This window comes from the organism of the source record quoted next, unplaced genomic scaffold, assembly GCF_019419815.1.
Source record: "Pyrus x bretschneideri cultivar Hongxiangsu unplaced genomic scaffold, Pyrus_bretschneideri_v1 Contig70, whole genome shotgun sequence".
NCBI lineage: Eukaryota > Viridiplantae > Streptophyta > Magnoliopsida > Rosales > Rosaceae > Pyrus > Pyrus x bretschneideri.
Window position 1 is genome coordinate 2,081,059 of NW_025999810.1, and position 18,338 is coordinate 2,099,396.

Genomic DNA, 18,338 nt, shown 5'->3' on the forward strand with positions numbered 1-18,338 from the left:
CGTTGAATTGGACTCAACGACGCAACCAAATTATTCTTATCAAGTTTCCTATATGAACTGCATGATAGAGATACATATCAAAGATCATTAAGTTCTATGAAAATCATAAGCATTGACAAGGCATTCGTAACTAGGAACTGCATGATACTCCTACTATGGATTTACTTATCACAATCATGACTAGTGACTTCCACTACTTATAAATATAATTTCATAACTATTAGGTGAAATTCCCTTATATTTTATCATCAAATTCATGCATGCAAACTAAGTGTGCACCCTTAATCAACATACAAGAATAAGTTATCAATCAAACAGAAAAGTAAATCACATTCATGTTTTACAAAACAATAACTGGATGTAATCAATTCATATCACATATATGTTCATGGCTTTGAATCCACCTCTAGCTAAAAAGAAATTAGTTCCACATGTTCATCATAATTGAAAACCAAATTAAAACAAACATTGGACTAAAACTAAGGTTAGAATACACCTAGGAACGCTCCAACAATCCCAAAGGCCTTGGATGGCAGGCATGGCTCCAAGCTCTTCTTCTCCTTCCTTCCTTGCAAAGCTACGGCACAAAGTGTTTAATTTCTCTGAATTTGTCTCTCTATGGTTGTCCCTAAATATCTGCAGGAACTTCATATATATAGGGTTAAAATGGTTGAATCCAATAAGGAAAGGGATTGAGTTGTTTGAATGGATTAGGACTCCTAGAATCAGATGGGAAGTATTTAGAATAGGATAAGGACTCCTGTTGCAGCTGGAGATAAGTTTAGATAATGTTGGATTAAATAGGATAATGTTTGGATAATATGGGATAAGATTGGATAAGATAGGATAAGGTTGGATAAGATCTCCTTGTTTTCAATTGATTCCTTGTCTTCCAAGCCTTAATTTAATTCTTCCAGATTTGTAGCACATTTTTAGCATCATGTGTCACCAGAAACGTCCATCCATTATGCTCCATACACATGCTATCCAATCCAAGTCCAAAACTGCTCTAAAATGCTCTAAATTGCCTTTTCTTGCCAACTTTACCATTTAGACCTACAAACACACGAAAATAACTTAAAACACTATAATAAATAAAAACTAAGTAAGTAAATGCAAGGAAATAGGCTAACAAAGTCGCATAAATATGCTCCTATCAATTCCCCCAACCGCAGAATCTCCCTTTTCCTTTTATTTGCCTTTCTTTTTTCGTAAAGAAAATTAAAGGGTTTACGTAGCATCTATTCCTCTTTCTTTTCTTCTTTTTCTTTTGCTTTATAACTCAAAGCAATCTATTAATTGATTCATATTCACATCTTGTTTTTCCTTGGAAATTAAATGCAAATGTCAACGTATGAGTTTTGCACCATTGTTTTTGCTCAATACATATAAATTAATGAAATGCGAATAGGGCAAAAATAAAGCAATGTATGACGAGAAGAAAACAAAAAATAGTCTTGCAATATTCTTTAAAAAATTATATTTTTGAAGGCTAAACATAGCCTAAGTTATTTAGCTCTCTATGACTGGAGATGACCTAACACCTAGGCTCTTGCATTTGGAAACAACATGAGGATTGCAGGTTAGAGAAGGGTTGATGATTGTAGTATTGCAAATGAGACAGGAGTCCCATGGGATTACAAGAACACCAATAATGTTGTTTTTTTCGGTCGTGAATAATGATAAACATCATTTGCACACACAAAACTGACCATTTATTAGAAAATGTGAGCAAATGTGCCATTTTGTACAGTATCATTGCCCCAATAACAAATATTAGAACAAAAACTATCTTGCAACAACTAAATTGAGAAATGGCTAGTTTGTAAGAACTAGAAAAATGATGGTTTTGTTTTTGTTAACCCAATAGCAACGCTTTCTATTGGTCTGTTAGCCAAAGCTTTTCCATAAATGAATCCCAGCCAAAACCAAAACCAAAAAGAAAAAGGAAAAAGGAAAAGTAAAGTAGGCCGACAACTACTTTGGCTAAAGCTAGTAGGTAGGACTGTCCGATCCTTGCCTTGCGAAAGTTAGGTTTACCACCTCCTGGCATGGTTTGGGAGCTTTATTTGTTTAATATCCTCCTGAGAATGCAAGCCTCCGCCGATGTCAATAAAGTGTGGAGTTATAGAAAGATGAGTGTGCGGGGGGTGCAAAGCCAAGAGTTTGTGCATAGCACCAAAGAGTGTAAACATGTTGAGAGAAGCTCTTCCATCCGATCTGGTCATGACCAACAGAGGGGGAGAGAGAAAGCGATCAGCGTCGAAGCTTCTCAAGCATTTGAGGAGTCGAGGACTTGTATATATCATTGCATTTTCTGAAAAGTTATGCATCCGGAACATGGTGTTTGGATGAACTTGGTAAGATCCTTCAATGTAAAGAATTTTCAAAGAAATGATAAGTTTGGCAAATTTTTTACAAGGTGAATCGCGGAAGCACAAAAATCAAAGGATTTGGTACTTCTAAGGGATTCAGCTTGTGAAAAATTGATCAAATCTTTTGTTGCTTTGAATATTATTTACACTTACGGATATTAGCAAGTTCATTCAAACACCATGTTAAGGATGCATAATTTTCACAAAATACAATGATTCAAGTCCTTGACTCCTCAATTGCTTTGAGAAACTTTGATGGTGATATTTCTTTTCCGTTTGGAAGCTCACTATCATCTATGAAGGTTAATCACCTTATGAACCAAATTGCTATACAGATGGTTTGTAAAGTTGTAGTGTGTATCGCCATGAATAGGTAATCTACTCCATATTGTTTGGTACGGTGGTGGTAAGTGGTAACATATTGTTTGGATGCTGCCGCAACTTTCCTACCCTTTTCTCTTTGGGATTTTGATTTGTTACCTTTTTCTTGGAGGATTTGGAGTCTTAAATCTTTCCCAAATTAATTAATTAATGCCTTGCCCTTTCTCCCTTTATTTTACACAATCTGCCGCACAAAAGAAACATCCATCATTTAGCCATCATTCAACCTTCCACACCTACATCCACACCATACCATTCATCCATCACAACCTAATTTCATACCCAAACACCCTTGTGCCACAATTTTGCAAGGAGAAAGGAGAGAGGATAGCTTAGAGTCGTGCCTGCCATTCAAGTTGGATTGTTGGAACGTTTCTAGGTGTATTCAATCTTTGTTTTCAATGTTTAGTTTAAGTTTTCTTTGTTTAATTGTGAACATGAGAGGCTAAACTTGTTTTAGCTAGAGGAGACTTTGAAACCATGATTATATTTGCAATATGAATTGATTACTTCTAGTTGTGATTTCATAAATTGTGAATGCAATTTGCTTAACTTATTGATTGATAACTTATTCATGTATGTTGATTGAGCGTGCACACTTAGTTTACATGCATGAATTTGATGCTAGAATATATGGGAGTTTCACCTAATTGTTATGAACTTATATTCACAAGTAGTGGAGGTTGCTAGTCACAATCGTGTTAAGTAAATTCCTGGCAGGAGTATCATGCTGTTCATAGTTACGAATGCCTTGTCAATGCTTATGATTTTCACAAAGCTTAATGATCTTTGATTGTATCTCTATTATGCTGTTTATGTAGGGAACTATTGAAGAATAATTTGGTTGCCGATGCGTATTCCATCCAATTCAATGACTTAAGGAAAATCTGAGGGTTAATTAGTGCTGTTCACGGTTAATCTGGGGTGTTGAGGTTCATGGTTTATTGAAAAAGCAACAGGAAATCAATTTGTATGCAAGTGTGTCATGTGTGGAGAAGGACCCTCTAGCTAGCTTATCACCCATAAATTCACCTAATTTCGTCCAAAGTTGTCTAAGTCTTTAAATCTGTTTGTTTTACTTTAAATTTGTCAAAACCAATCCCCCCCTCTTAATATTTTGTGTTTTACTTAGTTAGAACTTGTTTTAGTTTGTTTCCTTTAGTGTTTTGTGTCAAAGTTAAGTTAGAATTCGTCCAAAGTAAGTCTTAGTGTCTGTTTTGAGTCTTTTTGATTGTTTTGAGCTATTTTTAGTCTTTTTAGTTTGTTTTGAGTTCTTTGAGTCTAGTTAAGTGTTTTCAAGCCTAGTTTTATGTTTTTGAGTCAGTTTTAAGTAGATTAGAAATCCTTCCTAATCCCCAGCCTAGAACGATCCCTACTTACATCTTTACTACAATTGTCAATAAGAGGGTTTAATTTGAGTGCTAGTTTATAACACATCACTAAGTGCCTGTCGGACTCATCGATGGGCCCGGATAACTGACGAGGGAGAGGTGTCTGCTTCGACTTCCACCGTAGATGGAGAGGGAGCCAACACATGTAATACATCTTTTTGTGAAAAAATTTAATTTAATAAATTTAATATACTATTATTTGATTCCTTTATGTGTGAATTGTTGGGTACTTGTGTTGGTTGTATTGTATATTTGTTTGTAGGTTTTGGGAAATGTTGTAATTTTAGGGAAAATTTTGTCGAATTTTTTGTAGATTATTTAATTTGTTTTTACAGTAACTTATTTCATTTTTACTGCTCGTAAAAACACTAGGGGCCCATGTAGACTCATGGGCACCTCACAGCTCACCCGTACCACCCAAGAGCGTATAAAGATTACGTGGGATGCTCGACATCGGGAGGCATCAACAAACGAGTAGCACAACCATTTGGTCCACAATATTGGCTCCAATGTGCATTGCCATTGCCCCATGTAGTGGAAGTCTTGGAGACTTGTCCCCATAAGACTAAGGACGCCATTCTTCATGAGCAATCAGTTAGCAAAGTCTATTGTTTCATTATCTTTTAAGTAAATTGTGAAAATTAATAATTGTTAAGTTTGATTAATTTTTATCTTATTCTCAGCATCCCTATGAGCTTGAGGACCTTGATGCCAATCAAACCAAATAAATCCAGGAACTTTTCACTGGCAGGTTCACTTAGTGAAAGAGTGACCTCCACAAGTATTTCCAAAAATTCGACGATCCAGCTATCGCTTAGCACATGGGTGCCACATAGAGTTGGTGAAGCACCCTAAAAATTGGGCTTGGCTTTGCACCCATTTTCAGGACGAAAAATACTTGGTAAGTGAATTATATAAATTATTTTAGATTAATAATATTTTATCAATACTTTAATTCCATTTATTAATTTATTTGAATACTTTATAATTAATATCGGCACTAGTACGGTTCATTTCTTTTTAACATAAAAGAGCCAAGGCCAACACAATAAATAGGTCGAAGAAGAAGCTTATTCACCACTTCGGCTCCCGACGCTTCTCATACAAGATGAAGGAGCGACGTCGGATGACCACATTTAAAAAAAATTAAAAAATTATTACTCTTACTCTAAATTACACAACTAATAACTCGTGTCTTTATTAATTTTTAAAGCAGACAGGGTCGAAGTTTCCTAAGATTGACACGTTCAAGAAGGTGTACGTGCCGCCTGGTGATGAGTTGACGAAGGAGCTCCATGTAAGTTTTTGTAATTTTTAAATTTATAATTCTTATTCATTTTAAATAAGTGTTATATAAATATTAATATAATTCCTATTCATTTTAAATAAGTGTTATATAAATATTAATTAACTTGCTTTTATAATTAGGAAAACTAATGAAAAGAGCTTGAAAACTTTGAGTTTTAATGATAAGGACAAAATAAAGGCTAAAGTGAATAGTATCAGGATTGACTTTTTAGTGTAAAAATATGGTTTTTCGTTAAATTGAATAGTACCATGGGCTTTTCGTTAAAACTCCCTTTATAATTATAGGCTACTATGGTTGAAAGGAGTCAGGCTGTCCTCGAGGAAGTGGCTTCCCAACTTCCCCTTGACACCTTGGTGAAGGAGTTGCCCCCCTTAAGGATGTGGGTCTCTGTATCATGATAGATACCCTCGACCAGAAACTAGGTCTTAGGCTGGCGAAGATGTATCGGGGCATGGGAAATCCCCGCCATCATGAGACAGGAGCCTCCTCTTCCACCTCCACCTCAGGACAGGTTGCATCATTGACGGAGCAAGTAGAGGAATTCCAGTGACAGGTGACGGCCCAAAATCAGCACATTGCGATGCAGATTACCCATATCGCCACCCAGCATGCTCATATTACTACCCAAGAGTCTAGGATGGCCCAGATCATCACCGCACTTTTGAGGGGAGGCTTCGACATCCCCGCTGCTACACCTCCTCCTACTACACCTTCTACCAACTAGACCCTCGACCCAGCACAACCGACTGCCGGAGCTGACTCTGAGAACTTTTTTATTTTTTTTTTAATTAAACATTTGTGACATCCCACATCGCCCAGGGGAATGATCCTTAAATATATATTCCCATCTCTACCTAGCACGAGGCCTTTTGGGAGCTCACTGGCTTCGGGTTCCATAGGAACTCCGAAGTTAAGCGAGTAGCGTACGAGAGCATCCCAGGATGGGTGACCCATCGGGAAGTTCTCGTGTGAGTTCCCAGAAACAAAACCGTGAGGGCGTGGTCAGGGCCCAAAGCGGACAATATCGTGCTATGGTAGTGGAGCGGGCCCGGGAAGTGGTGCCCCTCGGGCCGGGATGTGACAATTTGGTATCAGAGCCTAACCCTGGCCGCGTGTGTGCCGACGAGGACGTCGGGCCCCTAAGGGGGGTGGATTGTGACATCCCACATCGCCAAGGGGAATGATCCTTAAATATATATTCCCATCTCTACCTAGCACGAGGCCTTTTGGGAGCTCACTGGCTTCGGGTTCCATAGGAACTCCGAAGTTAAGCGAGTAGCGCACTAGAGCATTCCCAGGATGGGTGACCCATCGGGAAGTTCTCGTGTGAGTTCCCAGAAACAAAACCGTGAGGGCGTGGTCGGGGCCCAAAGCGGACAATATCGTGCTATGGTAGTGGAGCGGGCCCGGGAAGTGGTGCCCCCCGAGCCGGGATGTGACAACATTCATACTTTTAAAAAATTTCCTAGCTTGTACGTACATTTTCACATATATTTTTAATTAATATTTTTTTTTATCAATTACTGTTCCTAATTCAATTTAACCAAACAAAATTATTTTGTTTAAAATTTAGTTTATATATAATTTTATTTAAAAAAAAAATTAACAATGGTTTGCCCGACAAAATAATCCTATTAACAAACGCGAAAACAAAGTACAATCTTGCGATAAGGAGAGCTTTGGCCCATAAAAGTATTGGCGACGAAAGACACCTTCGTTGCTCTATCTTGCGCCACGAACATCTTTGTCCCTTTAAACTCATGCAAGGAGTTCTATTTCATCGCACTTACAGGTATGTGCGATGATTGCGATTTCTATTTCGTCGCCAAAACTATTTTATGTAGTAGTGTTAAAAAATTATAGAAATTATTAAAAAATATAAAAAACTAATTAAAAATATAAAAAATTATAATTTTTTCTATAAATATTTAACCATGTTCTTTCACTTTACACTACATTTCAATATTTTTGAATACTTTCAACTAATTTTTTTATTATTATCCGAAATTAAAAATTGTGACATCCCACATCGCCCAGGGGTGATCCTTAAATGTATATTCCCATCCATACCTAGCACGAGGCCTTTTGGGAGCTCACTGGCTTCGGGTTCCGTAGGAACTCCGAAGTTAAGCGAGAAGGAGGCTAGAGCAATCCCAGGATGGGTGACCCACTGGGAAGTTGCTCGTGAGTTCCCAAAAACAAAACCGTGAGGGAATGGTAAGCCCAAAGCGGACAATATCGTGCTACGGTGGTGGAGTGGGCCCGGGAAGTGGTTCCGCCCGGGCCAGGATGTGACAATTTGGTATCAGAGCCTAACCCTGGTCGCGAGTGTGCCGACGAGGACGTCGGGCCCCTAAGGGGGGTGGATTGTGACATCCCACATCGCCCAGGGGTGATCCTTAAATGTATATTCCCATCCATACCTAGCACGAGGCCTTTTAGGAGCTCACTGGCTTCGGGTTCCATGGGAACTCCGAAGTTAAGCGAGTAGCGCACGAGAGCACTCCCAGGATGGGTGACCCATCGGGAAGTTCTCGTGTGAGTTCCCAGAAACAAAACCGTGAGGGCGTGGTCGGGGCCCAAAGCGGACAATATCATGCTACGGTGGTGGAGCGGGCTCGGGAAGTGGTGCGCCCCGGCCGGGATGTGACAAAAATACAGTTATCTTTTATTATTTTATAACATAAAAATTAAAAAATACTAATATTTTAATACGAATTGCCTGGGCTATTCAACTTAGGGATGGATTGTGTTGCCTATTGCCCATGAGGTCCTTTTTACACTGAAAGTGCTCTTAGAATCTCACAATGGTTTTAGGTATTCTGTTCCTTTGTTGATGACTTTTCTCGAGCCAATTTGATACTTGATTCTATGAGTGAGGTTCTATCATGCTTCAAAAGATTTTTTGTAAGGAAATTGTGAATCAATTTGGTACTCGATTCAAGGTGTTCTGATCTGATAATGGCACTGAGTTTATGACAAGTTTATTTTCAGGTTTTTTAATTGATCAAGGCATCGTACGTTGAACGAGTTGTTTGGGTACACCCTAACAAAATGGTGTGGTGGAGAGAAAAAAATGGGGTTCTTCTTGAAAAAAACTCACGTTTCAAATGAATGTTCCCAAGAAGTTTTGGTCGCATGGAGTTTTACTACTATATACCTAAGTAATAGACTTCCAACTCGTACTCTTGGCTCCAAGTCACCCTCTGAAGTTCTTAAAAACAAAAGATGAATATCTTGCATTTGTGTTTTTGGATGTACATGCTTTATTCATGTTCAAGCTCCTCATCGAGATAAATTTGATCCTCAAGCTGTAAAGTTTGTATTTCATGGATATTCTTTAAAAAAAAAAAAAAAAGAAAAAAAAAGAAGGGGTACAAGTGTTATGATCCTAAAACAAGGAAAATACTAATCTCTCGTATGTTCAATTTTGAAACAAAGGTATTCTTTGACAAACAGTTTGGAGCTAAATTTCAGGGGAGCTCTTTGTTGATCAAGTACATCGTCCAATTGTTGATTAGGTACCTTTGCCAACTTTTTTTTACTTATCTTACTTTTCGCAAGCATATCAAAATTTTTCTTCCATGATCAATCGGTATAAACATCAACAATTCCAGTACATCAAATTTATCTCATGATATTCTAAAATTGCAGCAGAAAATTATCATTCAACTCATAATCATGAAGGCTAGGTATCCAATTCAAAATTACATGTCCCATGAAAATGTTTCTTCATCACATTATGCTTTTCTAAGCAGCATTTCAAAGGCATTTGGACCTAAATCCTTTCAAGAAGCCTCTACTCAACCAGTGTGGAGGAATGCGATGAAAGTAAACTGCTCGTTTTTCCTTCCCTACGAGTATTGTCAAATTACCAAAAGGAAAGAAACCTGTTGCTTGTAGATGAGTTTACAGGACTAAATTCAATAGTGATGGTTCGATCGAAAGACATAAGGCAAGGCTAATCACCAAAGTTTTCACTCAAACCTATTGAGTAGATTATAACGAAACCTATATTCCAGTTGCAAATTAAGATGAACATAGTTCGAGTGCTTCTGTATATTGTAGTCAATATGTGCATTCCTCAAGGGCATCCTCAAGAATATAAAAAGGTATGGTTTTGCAAATTAAATAAAGCACTTTATGCTCTTAAGCAATCTCCAAGGGCCTGGTATACGAAGCTTAGCTCAGTTCTCGAAAGTATAGGTTTCAAGAGTAGCTATGCTGATTCTTCTTTGTTTGTTAAGGCATGACCATTTGGAAAGCTTGTTGTTTGATTTATATTGATGATATTATTATCACTTGAAGTAACATGGATGAAATAAAGAAGCTCAAGTCTTTTCTCTCTTAAGAAGTTTTCAATAAAGATTTGGGTGTTCTAGAATACTTCCTTGGCATTGAAATGGCTTCTTCGAAAAGTGATTGTTTCTTAATCAAATGAATTGTATGATAGCTCATCTTCAAGAAACTGGAAAGCAAATTATGATGTTGGGCATTATCAAAGACTGGTTGGGAGGCTTATTTATCTCACAATCACTCGCCCCAAACATAACGTATGTTGTTAGCTTAGAGAGTCAACATATGCATGCTCCAAGAACTAACCATTTGCAGGCAGTCAGAAGAATTCTACGATATCTAAAAGGTTCTCTAGAACAAGGTGTGATGATGAAAAAGAATGACATAATGAGATAGTTGGATACAACGATGCCAATTGGATGGGCTGTAAAGCAGATAGGAAGTCCACTACTTGATATTGTACATTTGTCAGAGAAAATCTAGTCACTTCGAAGAGTAAGAAATAAAATGTAGTTGCTCGTTCAAGTGCGGAAGCTTAATATAGAGATATCGTTTAAAACCAATAAGTTAATATGGTTTCGAGCTCTTCTTAATGACTTGGGATTTGGTTCACCACAACCCATGAAATTATTCTGCGATAGTCAAGCTCCCATACACATTGCCTCTACTACTATATTCCAGGAAAAAACCACATACATTGAAGTTAATTGTCATTTTGTTTAGGAAAATGTTCAAGACAATACCACCCAAATGATGTTTGTTAAAAGTAGGGAGCAGCTGGCTGACATCTTAACCAAATGCCTATTTAAGACTCAATTTCAAAACTTTCTCTTCAAGCTTGTCTACTTCAATATTCTTGCATTAGCTTGAGAGGAAGTGTTGGAATAATTATATTGTTCTTTGATTACATTTATAAGAGCATATCTAAAAGAGATGTCAAATATAATATGTGTAAACTTTATTTGATGGCTAATGTGGCCAATTGAATACAAATGTTAAATCTCCTTCTTTTGCAATTGATGTGTGTTTGGACCTAAAATTATTAGGCTGGGGCGAGTATGGAATTGTTCTTGTCCCAAAAGTTCTGCTCGAGGATTGCTACAAACCAGCCGGTTCATGGGCCACCTAACTAAGGTCGGACAAGTCCTGTTTGGGAAAAGAATATTCCAGATGAATAGGAAGTTGTGGGCCCTATTGTGAAGCGGATGAATGAAGAGGTTAAGTCCTGATGCAGTAAGGATTCTCAGGCAGATAAAGATATTGAAAAGTGGAAGTGAATGTGGCCTAATAAGAGGTTGAATTCAAAATCCTAATAGAAGGGGGATTGACTGAGATAAGATGGATTGGGGTAAGGAGTCCTAGTTCGAGTGTGGTTAGGATTTGTTCTTGCTGCTATAAATAGAGAACGGTGTGCGCAATTAAAGTCTCTCCAATTCAACACACAATTACCCTACGCAAACCTCTCAAACAAACTTGAGATTTTTCATTTTCTTTTTCCGCTAACACATCTTCAGTTTGGATAAACAACACTGTTGCCATAGAATCAATCGACCAAGGAGCACTTTTAGTTTGGATAAACAGCACTGCATCGAGGCTGTTGGAAATGTGCCCTAAAACCAATCATATGATGATACTTTATGGACATTTCACATGTTAAACTAATCTAGTTTAATATTAAGGGCAAACATTATTGTTTGAGCCGTCTCATATAAATGTTATATGCTTAAACGATAAGTCCAAGGAATATGTGATTGGGAGAATGCGATCTAAAGAAGTTAGATTCATGAGACCATTCTTTCGTAGACACATCCTAAACGTTCCTGATCATAGGATTGCCAATTGGGCATTGACAGTCCGTTACGATCAGTACGTGCTGTGTCTTCTCTCAGGGAGAGTGACTAGTCTCGAGTCATTGGTGTGAATGACACCAAGACAAGCATGTAGGTGCTCAATAGAGAATGAGTTCACTGAACACGATCAACGAGGAGTTCTCATATTCATGTCACATGAGAACTCATGGTTGGGATAATACAAAGTAGTCATTTGACCTGAGGCATCACAGCTGTTTTGTGGTTAGGTACTTGATCTTTGATTATGTCAAAGTCACTCTATCAGGGTGTCCACGGCATCGTCGGGGTTAAGCCACTTAGCCATGGAGGCAAGTGAATGCGCAACAAGGGATCTCTAACCTTCAAACTGTTTGAGGGAGAATACTCTATGATATGATTTAGAATCTCTGGCCAGAGTATGAATGAGATGTTGGAATGCGTTCCAGATCACATTCAAGGTAATCATATAAGTACAAGATTCACATTGGATAGTAGACATGAATAAACTATCAAACCAAACAATGTGGTCAAGAGTATTGTATTAGAGAAAGACCGTATTGCATTTGTAATCCTAAAACTGAATAGGTTCTCCACCTCTTCTGATTAGCTTGGGTAACCATGACATGCTGCTAGGCGTCAACCATGGTTTGTGGAAGCCCTAAACGTGTATAATCACTAACGGGAGAATTGAAAGTAAGTTTCAATTCACAATCGATTAGAAAGAGTTTTTAATCGCCCACTGCCTCGCTAAAAGGAACCTAATGGATCGTTCACCGAGTAAGGTAGAGTTTGAAGAAACAACGGAGATGAGTAAGAATAATTAAATGGTTTAATTATTTATCTAAGGCTAGGATTAATTAATATGTTAATTAATCAAACGAATAAGTTCGTTAAAGACCTCGGGTTAGTTTTGGGCCGCAAGGCCCAATGGGATTTGAATGTCAAGCCCATTAACTCAAGTTGTATGACAACTTGAATAAACAAAGGGCTTGAAAGCCCAATAAACCCTATAGGCCGGCCATGTTAGAAGAATAGGGCTTTTGGTCCATTAGGTCACTTATTTGAAGGGACTATATAAAGGACTTTATAGCCTAAAATTGAAAAATGGTAATTTTTGGGGAAAGGATGAGAACACAAGCTCTCCTTTCTCTCTAAAATTTCGGCCACCTTGGAGGGATCATCTAGCAATCAAACTCCTCCAAGGTCACTCATTTCTTCTTCATTATGCCTTGGTGATGAATCATTAGAGGTTCTCAATTTTGGGAACTTGGAGAAACCTTTTCATCCATCCAAATCCATGGATCTAAGATGCAAGGAATGAAGGCCCTCTCTTTGGGTGATTAGCCTTTGCTTATGCAAAGAGGAATCTACAAAGGTATTGATTTCTCAACTCACTTTGTTTTGAGTTGAGTCTTGGTTCACCTATCTACTAGGCTTTAAAGTTCATGGGTTAAGTTTTGTTTTTGAGTGCATATAAACATGATTCCGCCTTTTAATTGTTAATTGCATGTTGTTGATGTTGCTCAAATGAACTTGTTTTTCACAAATCTTCCTTCAGAGGCCGACTGGTTACCTATCCAAGTCTCGGTCAAGAAGGGTTTCCGAATCCTTATTGGCAGAGGTCACCTTATTAGCATTCTCGACGAAGTAAGGTGTTACGAGTTACGACATTCGGCACATTGAACGCTGAGTAATTTTATGATTGGATACTCACAAGTGAGTTTCAGAGTTCGGCATTCTGACGGTTGAACCACATTTACCATCAAGACATACGTCATCTTTGAGTACTTGTGTCCATATAGTTTGGTGTCGATTCGACGTGTTTATACTCTCATAAATATAATCACTGTGACTGAATCCGGCGCCGATGATTCGTGAACTTCGCAGATTAGCAGCCTTGTCTTCAAGCTCGAGAATCCAAAGGCCGAGACTTGTTCCTTCCTCGGCTGCAGTTGCAAAATCAAGAAGTCAGCAACACGCTCAACGAAATATCAACAAATTTTACTCCTCGACCGACGAGTTGGCACGCTTTGTATCAACCGAAGGACGTAGTTAGCTCATTAGTTACTCGGCCTGCGCGCCACGTAGGCTTTGTAAATTTTAGGGTCAACAATGTGTCAAATATTTATTTTATTATTACATTGGGCTCCATGGTTACATTAGCTATTAAAAATAATTGAAATTGATTTTAAGTTTTAATTCTATTGGTTGTCAATGGGACCTAAAAATTAAGAAAATTAAATTAAATATATTGGACTCCTTTTTTTCTGTAAAAAAAAAAATGCTATAAAGTGATGCGAACTAAGTAAGCACACAAATTAAAACCCTCTTGTGACAATTGTAGTAAAGATGCAAGTAGGGATCGTTCTAGACCGGGGATTAGGAGGGATTACTAAATCACTTGGAAACTGACTCAAAAACGTAAAACAAACGTTAAAAACACTAAACTAGACTCAAAGAATGTAAAACTAAACAATAAAATACTAAAACAAATCAAAAGACTCAAAGAATACAAAACGCTTATAAACACAAACTAAGACACTTTCTAACTAAATTGGACACTAAAGTAAAGGGGGATTGAGGTGTTGACGAAATTAAACTAAATGCAACGATTGTAATTTAAAGGCAGAATGTAAATATGAATGTGATGAAAATATGGATGAATGCTAGCTAGAAGGTTCTTCTCCACACATGTTACACTTGCATACAAAATGATTTTCAGTTGGTCTTTCGATAAATTATGAAACTCAATACCCCGGGTTAATTAGGTCCGCTTAAATTAACCGTCAAGTTCTCCTTAAGTTAATGAATTGGATGGGTTAGCGCAACGCAATTCAAAACATTCTCCAAAAGTCCTTTACGTGAAAAGCACAATAAAGATACAATCAAAGATCATTAAGCATCATGAAAACTATAAGTGTTGACGAGGCATTCGTTACTATGATGAGCATGAAACTAGTGCCAAGAATTCATTTAACGCGATTGTTTATAAGCAACCTCCACTACTTGTGAATATAAGTTCATAACTATTAGGTGAAACTCACTTATACTCTAGCATCATATTCATGCATGAAAATTAAGCGTGCACTCTCAATCAACATACATAAATAAGTTATCGAACAAGCAGTTAAACAAATTGAATTCACCATTCATGAAATTCCAACCAAAAATAATCAATTCATATTGCAAGCATAAACATGGTTTCGAATCACCCCCTAGCTAACTAGGGGGATTTAGCCTCTCATGGTCACAACAAGAGAAATAAAATTGAATTTAAACATAAAGAACAAAGGATGGATTACACCTAGAACGCCCAACGAATCCACTTGAATTTCTGCGCGTCTAAGTCCTCTTTCCTCTTCTCCTTGCTGCGACAGTTTGGTTATGGGTGGTGTAGGAAGGTGTAAGATGGTGTGGAATGGTCTTGGTGGCTGCGTGAAGATGGGGGAAGGCTGGAATTGGTGTCTGGAAGTCACGGCAATAATGGGAGGAAAGGTATAAAGTGGCTGCGTGAAGATGGAATAGGTGCGGCTGTTTGTTGTTTTATATATGGTGTTGCGGCTGCAGTTTTGTTTTTGAAGGCTGCCCTAATTAAATGGGGAATTATGGGATATATTGGCTGCACGGCTGGACTAAAATAAAATATGGGAGAATGGTGGAATGAAAGGCTTGCTGCGGCTGTTATGGAAAAAGTGTGGAATCAAAATGTAGATGGTGGCGGCTGGATGGTTTTTGCACGGGTTTTGGTGAGAATAATGGTGGCTTGGTTGTAAAAATATGTAGGGTTTTAGAAAATAAACCCTAGCTTATTTAAAATTAAATCAAAGGCTTACGAAAATAGGAAATTAAAACATAAATATAAAGGTGCGGCTAGGAAGGGAAATAGGGCTAGGGCCTTGGTTTTGTGTCCTAAAGTGCATACGAGGCCTATAAAGTGGCTAGAAAATATGGACGTTTAGAATTAGGAAAGGTTACCAAAACGGGAAACTTAGGGTCAACTTTCCTAAAATAGGAAGCCTTGTTTGAGTAGGATTCTTCGTTTTGGTAAGAATTCATCGTTGGCGTAGGAATTCGTCGTTTCTTCAAGTCTTCAACTCATTCATTCCTCATTCGCTCCAAAAGACTCCAATTTGCATCTTCTTGCACACTTTGGCCTTATAATCTGAAAATACACAAAAGTGGCCTTAAACACTGAAATAGATAAGTAAACACAACATAAATGCACGAGAACAAGCTAATTAAGTCGCATGAATATGCTCCTATCATAAAGTAAGGAGTCAAATAACTTAATTGCCACACCACATATGGCATCTCCTTTGGAGAGAATACCTAAATGTCTTTGAGTCCTATTTGATATATTTGACATCTCTTTTGAAGATGATCTAAGGTGGCTGTGTGGTGTAAATGTGTTGGGTTCCTAGGGGACTTTTCAAATTATGATCAATAAGACTAGCTAATCAACTATACCATGGACGTAGGCTAATTTGCCGAACCACATAAACTTGTGCTTTGTTAGTTCTTACTATTTTTCCACATGAACCATATGTATTTACTCCTAGCCAGTGTATATTTGTTTTATTTCCTTCCTTCCAAGGAAGAATGCATGACTTTAGGAAAGTAATTATCCTCCTTTTTGGCGAAGGCAACTAATGCAGACTTGGAACAAAGCAAGACATTAAAGTAATTGATTGCTTTGAATCTAGTGTGGTTAGGTGAGGTTGAATAAAGCAATTCCTCTTAGAAATACCTTATCTCTGATCTCAAAGCCACAAATGCTTGAATCTACATTGCTTAGCGTATAATTAAATGATGTTACCCATTAATTTGTGTAGTGAACCAATACGCCTACAACATTTTCTAATTTTAGTTTCGATTTGTCAGTTAATCCATCAACCTCATCGGCATTGTCAGATGCTGCCAGTATTCTCTGTTCTTTCGATTCAATTCATATTGGAGGTGTGGTTCCAATGCTTATGTTATGTATCACACACTATCTACACCAAAATAGACTCAAACAAAAGGATGACTTGGTCGGAAACCTGATAGGAGCATATTTATGCGACTTTGTTAGCCTATTTCCTTGCATTTACTTAGTTAGTTTATATTTATTAGAGTGTTTTAAGCTATTTTGGTGTGTTTATAGGTCCAAATGGCAAAAGTGGCAAGAAAAGGCAATTTGGAGTATTTTAGAGCAGTTTTGGGCTTGGAATGGATAACACATGCATGAAGTGAGGTGGATGGACGTTTTTGAAGATCAAAAGAGGCTAGGAATGTGCTAAAAAGTTGAAAAAATTAATTCAAGACATAGAAGATAAGGAATCAGCTAAAGAGAAGGAACATTATCCAAAACCTTTTCCAGTCTTGTTTTATCTCAACCTTATCCAATCTTATCTTCTCTAACATTATCCAAACTAATCTTATCATATCCTAATCCTATCCTACCTTCTTTCCAGTTGCATTGGGGAGTTATTTTCACATTAGAACACCTAATATCAGAATTCTAGAAGCCTAAAAAGGTGCCGCACCACCCTTTCCTTATTCTCCCTGGTTTCTGCCATGTAATTAGCCTTTTCCTTGTGGGATTGGAGTGTGTAATCCTTCTCCAACACAACCTTGTCGTGCCCCCCTAGCCCTATAAATACCCACATCTGCTGCATAATTGAGAGAAGAGCCTTAGAGAGAAATTCAGAGAAATTAAACACTTTGTGCCACAACTTTGTAAAGAAGGAGAGCTTGGAGTCGTGCCTGCCATCCAAAGCCTTTGGGATTGCTGGAGCTTTTCTAAGTGTATTCTATCCTTAGTTTTAGTCCAATGTTTGTTTTAATTTGGTTTTTAGTTATGATGAACATGTGGAACTAATTTCGTTTTAGCCAGAGGTGAATTCAAAGCCATGAACATATATGTGATATGAATTGATTGCATCTAGTTATTGTTTCATAAATCGTGAATGCAATTCACTTAATTGTTTGATTGATAACTTATTCTTGTATGTTGATTAAGGAGGCCTACTTAGTTTGCATGCATGAATTCGATGCTAAAATATAAGGGAATTTCACCTAATAGTTATGACCTTATATTTTCAAGTAGTGGAGGTTGGTAGTCACAATCGCGTTAAGTAAATTCCTAGTAGGAGTATCATGCAGTTCATAGTTACGAATGTCATGTCAATGCTTATGATTTTCACAGAACTTAATGATCTTTGATATGTATCTCTATTATGCATTTCAAGTAGGGAACTTGATAAGAATAATTTGGTTGCATCGTTGAGTCCAATTCAATGAATTTAGGAAAATCTGAGAGTCAATTTGTGCAGTTCACGGTTAATTTGGGGCATTGTTATTCGTGGTTTATAGGAATAATAACTGGAAATCGATTTGTATGCATATGTATCCTGTGTGGAGAATGACCCTCTAGCTAGCTTTTCACCCCTTTAAGTTACCTTAGTTTCTTACCACCCTTACTTTGTTTCTGCAACCTACTTAGTTTTAGTTTAAAATCAGTCCAAACAAACCCCCCCCCCCCCCGGTTAGTGTTTTTAGTCAAGTCTAGAAATCGTCCAAATTCCCCCTTAGTTCATGTTTTGAGTCAATTTGTTTGTTTTGCACTGTTTTGAGTCAGTTTTGAGTCATTACAGTCTAGTTTTGTGTTTTTAAGTCTCATTTGTGTTGATTAGCATCCCTTCTAATCCCTGGCCTAGAACGATCCCTACTTACGTATACTACAATTGTCTAAAAAGGGTTTCATTTGTGTGTTATT

The 18,338-nt window shown here is 37.6% G+C and overlaps 1 long non-coding RNA gene across 2 annotated transcripts; it reads left to right on the forward strand.

The window, feature by feature from the left end:
• Positions 1–4,056: 4,056 nt before the first annotated feature.
• LOC125472656 lies at positions 4,057–16,773 on the forward strand. 2 transcript variants are annotated; one of them, XR_007254562.1, is made up of 5 exons: positions 4,057–4,292; positions 4,520–4,741; positions 4,831–5,048; positions 5,364–5,444; positions 16,725–16,773. It is a non-coding gene; the product is annotated as an uncharacterized LOC125472656 (long non-coding RNA). The 2 variants fall into 2 exon arrangements; XR_007254561.1 differs by lacking the exon at positions 16,725–16,773 and adding an exon at positions 5,741–6,325.
• The last annotated feature ends 1,565 nt before the right edge of the window (positions 16,774–18,338 follow it).